The sequence below is a fragment of the Schistocerca nitens genome, chromosome 11, assembly GCF_023898315.1.
Source record: "Schistocerca nitens isolate TAMUIC-IGC-003100 chromosome 11, iqSchNite1.1, whole genome shotgun sequence".
NCBI classification, from domain to species: Eukaryota; Metazoa; Arthropoda; class Insecta; order Orthoptera; family Acrididae; genus Schistocerca; species Schistocerca nitens.
In genome coordinates this window covers 81,458,797-81,467,480 of record NC_064624.1, presented here as the reverse complement: position 1 = coordinate 81,467,480, position 8,684 = coordinate 81,458,797, and the positions used below count along the sequence as shown (strand labels likewise).

The following is an 8,684-nucleotide window of genomic DNA, read 5'->3' as shown; positions in this document are numbered from 1 at the left end:
ACGACTCGAAACAGAGGCTGTTGACTACAGGAACAGAAGGCGACTGGAACAGGAAAGGGAGGTAATGACAGTGGCACGTAAAGTGCCCTCCGCCACACACCGTTGGGTGGCTTGCGGGTAATAATTGTAGATGTAGATAGATGTAGATATTAGGGGGATGTACCAGTTTCTTTGGCTCTTCAGTGTGTATTCCGAGTTTTTCGTAATAAGGATAGTCCCTTATTACCTCACTTTCGCAGCAACGGCAGTTTTCGCGCTGACGTGCAAACGGAAGCGACGACTCGAAACAGAGGAACAGAAGGACAGAGCTGAAGCAGTAGATGCATTTCTTTTTTTTTAGTCCACTGAGACCAGAAGTCGGTCGTGAGAAAGGGTCTCTACTGAGGATGAGCGGCTGTCTAGGAAGGCGGGAGTCCGAATGACACTCAGACTGCAGCGCACTGTCACAGGAGTTATCGAGTCGACTGATTTCGCGGAGGCGAAGGTTGCGGCCTTCCCCGCCGGCCTTGCAACAGCGCCAGCGGGGGTCACGTGACGGCGGAGCTGCGGCGCCGCGTCGTTCTGGAACAGTTGCTGGAGAGGCGCGGCAGCGGGCAGACCTGGAGCGACGGTTGCGGCTTCCCATTTGGAACCCAGGGCAGACGGGCGTGCGCACGGCAGGTAGGAGGGTATAACCAGCCAGCACTGCTACCACTGAACGCTCTCCAGTCTGGTGAGGTGAAACGTCTGACGAAATACGGAACCCGGCAGCGGAGAGGCGCCAACTGTCAGACCGTCTCGTTGCGTCCTAACTTCTGTGTGTAATTTATCTATACGGTGATTTTTTTCCACCGTCAGCAAACTCTAGCAATTGATCGATGAAAGGATGCGGAACAAACATGGTCTAATGAACTTACACTACTGGCGATTAAAATTGCTACACCACGAAGATGACGTGCTACAGACGCGAAATTTAACCGACAGGAAGAAGATGCTGTGATACGCAAACGATTAGCTTTTCAGAGAATTCAGAGCGACACCTACAACGTGCTGACATGAGCAAACTTTCCAACCGATTTCTCATACACAAACAGCAGTTGACCGGCGTTGCCTGGTGCAACGTTGTAGTGATGCTCCGTGTAAGGAGGAGAAATGCGTACCATCACGTTCCCGACTTTGATTAAGGTCGTATTGTAACCTATCGTGATTGCGATTTATCGTACCGCGTCATTGCTGCTCGCGTTGCTCGAGATACAATGACTGTTAGCAGAATATGGAATGGGTGGGTTCAGGAGGGTAATGCGGAATGGCGTGCTGGATCCCAACGGCCTTGTACCACTAGCAGTGGAGATGACAGGAATCTTATCCACACGGCTGTAACGGATCCTGCAGCCAGGTCTCGATCCCTGACTCAACAGATGGGGACGTTTGCAAGACAACAACCATCAGTACGAACAGTTCGACAATATTTGCAGCAACACGGACTATCAGCTCGGAGACTGTGGCTGCGGTTACCCTTGACGCTGCATCACAGGTAGGAGCGCCTACGATGGTGTGCTCGATGACGAACCTGGGTGCACAAATGGCAAGACGTAATTTTTTCGGATGAATCCAGGTTCTATTTACAGCATCATGATGGTCGCATCCCTGTTTGGCGTCATCACAGTGAAGGCATATTGTAAGTGTGTATTCGTCATCACCATACTGGCTTATCATCCTGCGTGATGTCATGGGGTGCCATAGGTTACACGTCTCGGCCACCTCTTGTTTGCATTGAAGGTACTTTGAACAGTGGCCGTTACATTTCAGATGTGTTACAACCCATGGCTCTACCCTTCATTCGATCCCTGTGAAACCCTGCATATCAGCAGGATATTGCACGACCACATGTTGCAGGTCCTGTATGGGCCTTCTGGATACGAAAATGTTCAACTGCTGCGCTGGCCAGCACAGATCTCTCACCATCTGAAAACGTCTTTTCAATGGTGGCCGAGCAACTGGATCGTCGCAATATGGCAGTCACTACTCTTCATGAACTGTGGTATCGCGTTGAAGCTGCATGGGCAGATGTACCTGTAAACGCCACCCAAGCGCTGTTTGACTCAATGCCCAGGTGTATCAAGACCGTTATTACAGCCAGAGTTGGTTGTTACAGGTACTGATTTCTCAGGATCTATGCAGCCAAATTGCGTGAAAATGTAATTACATGTCAATTCTAGTATAATATATATCTGCAACGAATACCCGTTCATCATCTGTATTTGTTGTTGGTGTAGCAATTTTAATGGCCAGTAGTGTATGTACAGAAATGGGTGGTTTCCATGCTAGAGACCGTTTATTGCATCATACATTGTTGCAGAGACTGCAGTCTAATATGCGCTGTACCGTGCGGTCAGTGTTACAGTATCTGTCGAAAATGGTTTCCATGTGCCGCAACGCACGTTCTTGTCTCACACGTTCACATAGTCCAGGCTGCTCCCAAACAGCGTCAAAACGAGCACGAATACAGTGCTCCAGTGTCGCCACATCTGGAATGGGCTCTGCATACACGATGTTTTTGAGATGGCCCGGTAGCCAGATACCGCACTGGTTGAGATCTGGTGAAAGACAGTCCGTGCAACTGGACTCCTTCGTTCGATCCATTGGCCGGGGAAGACACGTGTGAGATGCGCCCAGACGTTAACGGCGAAGTGCACTGGAGCATCAGCGTTTGAGGATACGGGACAAAAAAATGTCAAATGAACTTGATACGCCCGCTAAAGCCGCTGGGAAGAACAGGTTATGAGGATTGTAGAAAGGGCCAAATAGGTTGGGGTCAGTTTCATCTTCTAATTGTAATTTACTGTAATTTAATAACACTTTTACATCCACATAGCCGGACCTTTACCAAATGCAACTCTTTCGTGGCTGTAGGCCTCCAAACAAGAAATCTTAACAAATCAGTAAGGTAAAAATCCAATTAAGATAGCAATAAAACAATTAAAAAAACCATCACTGCAAAGTAGATAGGACAAACATGTGCAAGGTGCAATACAAATGGGTGAAGGCCACAGTTACGATTCAAAATTTTAAAATATATTACCATAATATTTTAAAGGCAGAAGGCCTCAATGTTTAAGCTTGAAAGATAAATTTAAGAATTAATTTTGCAAAATTTTTAAGAAGAAAGGAAAATAAACATAAACCTAAAATTTTAAGCAGCTGACAACAGATAATTAAACACCGGTGGCACTCAGAAGCCTCCAGGGATGTGGGTCAGCCCTTGTTCACTTAGGCGAGATGGGTGGTGAGCCCAGCTACACTTGATCTGTCAGAATCCAACCAGGGGACAGCCACGGTCTGGCCGACACGACGACTTGCAGAGAAGGTTACAAACGTGATAACCCACAATGGAGTATGTATTAGCTGTCGAAATTACACACCAAGGTGGACAGCGACAACAGGTGAGGAAAGGACACTCCCTGAAATTACGTTAGTGGCCAGGGCAGGTAGCCAAAACACTGACGGCCACAAGGCAGAAAATTCCACGAGTGCACTCAAATTGTAGTCAACCGAAATAGTTAATTGCACCGCATGGCGGCTAAATTTCAGCAGTAGAAACGGTGTTGCTCACAGGACACCACCCCGAATGGGCATGGCTTGGGTAGTTGAAGCCATTACTCAACTCTGACGTCCTGGGTCGGTAAACCACGAAGCTCGTAGCGATCGGACAGCTCCACATACTCTCCAACATTGTGCAGGGGCTGCCAGCAGACCCAGCCGGCTGTACCGCGTGGAGAAAACTTGCCTCATCTGCAACAACCGACCAAATAACTTCTGAATTCCGACATCTAAAATCGTCGTCAGTGGAAATAATGCCAACTATATGCACAGTTTGACAAACACTTGCACGAAGACCTGAGCGATACCCAACAGTAACTAAACACGCACGAAGACAAATCGGGAGTCGATGCACACAGACACTCAGCCGACTGATGAACGATCAAAACGCGTCGTCCAGTAGGACGACCGACCGACGATCCACCAAGACTGTGGCCCGACTCAAGTGATGCGTGGCGGCAATGGTCGGGCGAGCCATGCTGACGCAGACCTCACTGCTGCTCCAATCCGACCGCACTAGTGCCGCATTGCAACTCCCGACTGCACTCCAGATGCTTCCCAACCGGCTGACAGACCCGAACCCGCAACCCGAACTGGCTTACGACAGACAGTGACCGGGAAGTAATAGCAGTCCAGCAAAGATACTACGAGAGGGGATAGATCGATATCTACATCTACAGCCATACTCCGCAAGCCACCTGACGGTGTGTGGCGGAGGGTACCTTGAGTACCTCTATCGGTTCTCCCTTCTATTCCAGTCTCGTATTGTTCGTGGAAAGAAGGATTGTCGGTATGCTTCTGTGTCGGCTCTAATCTCTCTGATTTTATCCTCACGGTCTCTTCGCGAGATATACGTAGGAGGGAGCAATATACTGCTCGACTCTTCGGTGAAGGTATGTTCTCGAAACTTCAACAAAAGGCCGTACAGAGCTACTGAGCGTCTATCCTGCAGAGTCTTCCACTGGAGTTTATCTATCATCTCCGTAGCGCTTTCGCGATTACTAAATGATCCTGTAACGAAGCGCGCTGCTCTCCGTTGGATCTTCTCTATCAACCGTATCTGGTACGGATCCCACACTGTTGAGCAGTATTCAAGCAGTGGGCGAACAAGCGTACTGTAACCTACTTCCTTTGTTTTCGGATTGCATTTCCTTAGGATTCTTCCAATGAATCTCAGTCTGGCATCTGCTTTACCGACGATCAACTTTATGTGATCATTTTAAATCACTCCTAATGCGTACTCCCAGATAATTTATGGAATTAACTGCTTGCAGTTGCTGACCTGCTATATTGTAGCTAAATGATAAGGGATCTATCTTTCTATGTATTCACAGCACATTACACTTGTCTACATTGATATTCAATTGCCATTCCCTGCACCATGCATCAATTCGCTACAGATCCTCCTGCATTTCAGTACAATTTTCCATTGTTACAACCTCTCGATACACCACAGCATAATCTGCGAAAAGCCTCAGTGAACTTCCGATGTCATCCACAAGGTCATTTATGTATATTGTGAATAGCAACGGTCCTACGACACTCCCCTGCGGCACACCTGAAATCACTCTTACTTCGGAAGACTTCTCTCCATTGAGAATGACATGCTGCGTTCTGTTACCTAGGAACTCTTCAATCCAATCACACAATTGGTCTGATAGTCCATATGCTCTTACTTTGTTCAAGACCATTGTATTTGTACAGCAAACACAGATGGAAGAGCTTCAACCTGGCGATACACGCACTATTTTGTCAGTAATCGTGATGTAGCGTCATTCTTTCTTTAAATACTGTCAATGTTTAATGTTCCGTCTTTTGAACGACAGCGATTTGTTTCGTTGCTATGGACTGTACAATTGCCTCGCTTGTCCCAATAATACCAGCAGCTTCTGAAAGTGATTTGCTCTCTTCACCTTGGGAGACAACTATTTGCCTTTCCTCTGTAGTTGCTTCTTTCTTTTTGCGTCGCAATTTGCTGTTGCGCGGCATTCACCACGTATCAGAAGCAACACACACAAGGCGCAGCTTCTAGAGAGCAGCTACGAAGGCTGGTTCGTCGCGCGTTCTGCGAAGAGAGAGAGAGAGAGAGAGGGAGAGAGAGAGAGAGAGAGAGAGAGAGAGAGAGAGAGAGAGGGAGGGAGGGAGGGAGGGAGAGGGGGTGGGGAAGGAGACGTTACTTCGTCAGATCACGCACTGAGACACGTGACGGCGCGCTACATACACAGTGGTCTTTAAGAACTGCAGTCTTACAAGGGAACCTCCCCATCGCACCCCCCTCAGATTTAATTATAAGTTGGCACAGTGGATAGGCCTTGAAAAACTAAACACAGATCAATCGAGAAAACAGGAAGAAGTTGTGTGGAACTATGAAAAAATAAGCAAAATATACAAACTGAGTAGTCTATGTGGAAGATAGGCAACATCGAGGAGGATATGAGCTGAGGAGCGCCGTGGTCCCGTGGTTAGCGTGAGCAGCTGCGGAATGAGGGGTCCTTGGTTCAAGCCTTCCCTCGGGTGAAAGGTTTATTTTCTTTATTTTTGCAAAGTTATGATCTGTTCCTTCGTTCATTGAGTCTCTGTTCACTGTAATAAGTTTAGTGTCTGTGTTTTGCGACCGCACCGCAAAACCGTGCGATTAGTAGACGAAAGGACGTGCCTCTCCAATGGGAACCGAAAACATTTGATCGCAATGTCATAGGTCAACCGATTCTTCCACAGGAAAACACGTCTGATATATTCTATACAACACTGGTGACATGTGCGTCACATGACAGGAATATGTTGTCAACCCACCTAACTTGTACACTTGGCGAATGGGTAAAAAGATTCTTCTACCTTCCCCGATTTAGGTTTTCTTGTGGATGTGATAATCACTCCCAAAAAAGTGATGGAAACATAAGCGTTTGTCACATAAACTGAAAAAAAAAATTAAAATTTTCAGCCAAGGGAAGGCTTGAACCATGGCCCTCTCGCTCCGCAGCGGCTCGCGCTAACAACAGGACCACGGCACTCTCGAACTTACAAGTTCCTTGTTGTTGCCTAGGTTACGCATGGACTACTCAGTTTGTATATTTTGCTTATTTTTTCATAGTTCCACACAACTTCTTCCTGTTTTCTCGATTGATCTGTATTCAGTTTTACAAGGCCTATCCACTGTGCCAACTTATAACTAAATCTGAGAGGGGTGCGATGGGGAGGTTCCCTTGTTAGTACTGATAATCCTTGCGCGCACACACACAACCTTCCACATAGAATTACAACATTCCCAATCATATAAAATATCAAGATAAATAATTGCTCTTCATTAACTTCTATGTGGTTGAAGACGACGGAGTGAAAGTAAAACAGCTGTAAAGAAAAACATAAACAACCAGGAAAAACGCTGCATGTGACAACAAGGTATATATGCAAAACTTTTTGCTGTTTTCAGGTTTGTAAAAACTTTCTTAAAAACTCTACTTCATATACAGGGTGTTACAAAAAGGTACGGCCAAACTTTCAGGAAACATTCCTCACACACAAAGAAAGAAAATATGTTATGTGGACATGTGTCCGGAAACGCTTACTTTCCATGTTAGAGCTCATTCTATTACTTCTCTTCAAATCACATTAATCGTGGAATGGAAACACACAGCAACAGAACGTACCAGCGTGACTTCAAACACTTTTTTACAGGAAATGATCAAAATGTCCTCCGTTGCATGGAATCCCTGATGCGCTGATGCGGCCCTGGAGAATGGTGTATTATATCACAGCAGTCCACAATACGATCACGAAGAGTCTCTACATTTGGTACCGGGGTTGCGTAGACAAGAGCTTTCAAATGCCCCCATAAATAAAAGTCGAGAGGGTTGAGGTCAGGAGAGCGTGGAGGCCATGGAATTGGTCCGCCTCTACCAATCCCTCGGTCACCGAATCTGTTGTTGAGAAGCGTACGAACACTTCGACTGAAATGTGCAGGAGCTCCATCGTGCATGAACCACATGTTGTGTCGTACTTGTAAAGGCACATGTTCTAGTAGCACAGGTAGATTATCCCGTATAAAATCATGATAACGTTCTCCATTAGGTGGAAGAACATGGGGCCCAATCAAGACATCACCAACAATGCCTGCCCAAACGTTCACAGAAAATCTGTGTCGATGACGTGATTGCACAATTGTGTGCGGATTCTCGTCAGCCCACACATGTTGATTGTGAAAATTTACAATTTGAATCGAGGAAGTATAGTACATACTGACGAAACTAAAATGAGCTCTAACATGGAAATTAAGCGTTTCCAGACACATGTCAACATAACATCTTTTCTTTATTTGTATGTGAGGAATGTTTCCTGAAAGTTTGGCCGTACCTTTTTGTAACATCCTGTATATAACCTATTAATGTGTGTGTCGTTGAATGGAATGAGAATGTGGGATTTCATTATTTTATTTTATCTAATTTATATTGTATTTTTATTTTTAATTTGATTTTGGTTTCACTGCAAAGATATGCGAAGGCACAGGTCGTTCTTAGATTTCACTGACACAAAAATTCGTGGGATCCTGTATAACTATTGAAGTTACTTAGGCGAGACTGTTCTCAAAAACAGTTAATCATTATAGGCAATAAACACACACACACACACACACACACACACACACACACACACACACACACACACAGGTATTTCACTATTTTCAATACGTAAGGACTTACGTGTGATATAATTTCGCCTTAGCGCAGGCCAGTCCTGTATCCTCTTGCACGTAACATAAATCGTCTGAATATATCACTAAGTACTTTGAAAATACCAGTTTGCTATAAATCATAAATGAAATAATATAGCCGATCTCCAGCTTCGCGTGTGGAAAGAACGAGATAATAATTACGATAATTTTAAATTGTCTCTTAATGGCTGCCAATTGTCGCCGTCCAGCGACGTTCAGCTTGCTGCCGGCGTGGCGTCTGAAATTCTTTTAAAAATGATGGAAAAAGCAAACGGGGTATGTGGTGCAGGTTGCGGTTAAAATTAACAACAGCAATACTTTTGACATATATTGGAGCTCACTGCTCAAATAATAAAACATGTACACACCTTATTATGTAGACTGCTCACAATGGCGT

General features: G+C 45.6%; 1 protein-coding gene across 1 annotated transcript in view; it reads left to right on the top strand.

Annotated features, from left to right (window-relative positions):
• Positions 1 to 464: 464 nt before the first annotated feature.
• Positions 465 to 8,684, top strand: part of LOC126212934 (poly [ADP-ribose] polymerase tankyrase-1-like) — a 58,265-nt gene continuing 50,045 nt past the window's right edge. Inside the window, exon 1 of the mRNA XM_049940454.1 lies at positions 465 to 660. The gene's annotated coding sequence lies outside the window, so the exon portion shown is untranslated. The remainder of the gene's footprint in view (positions 661 to 8,684) is intronic.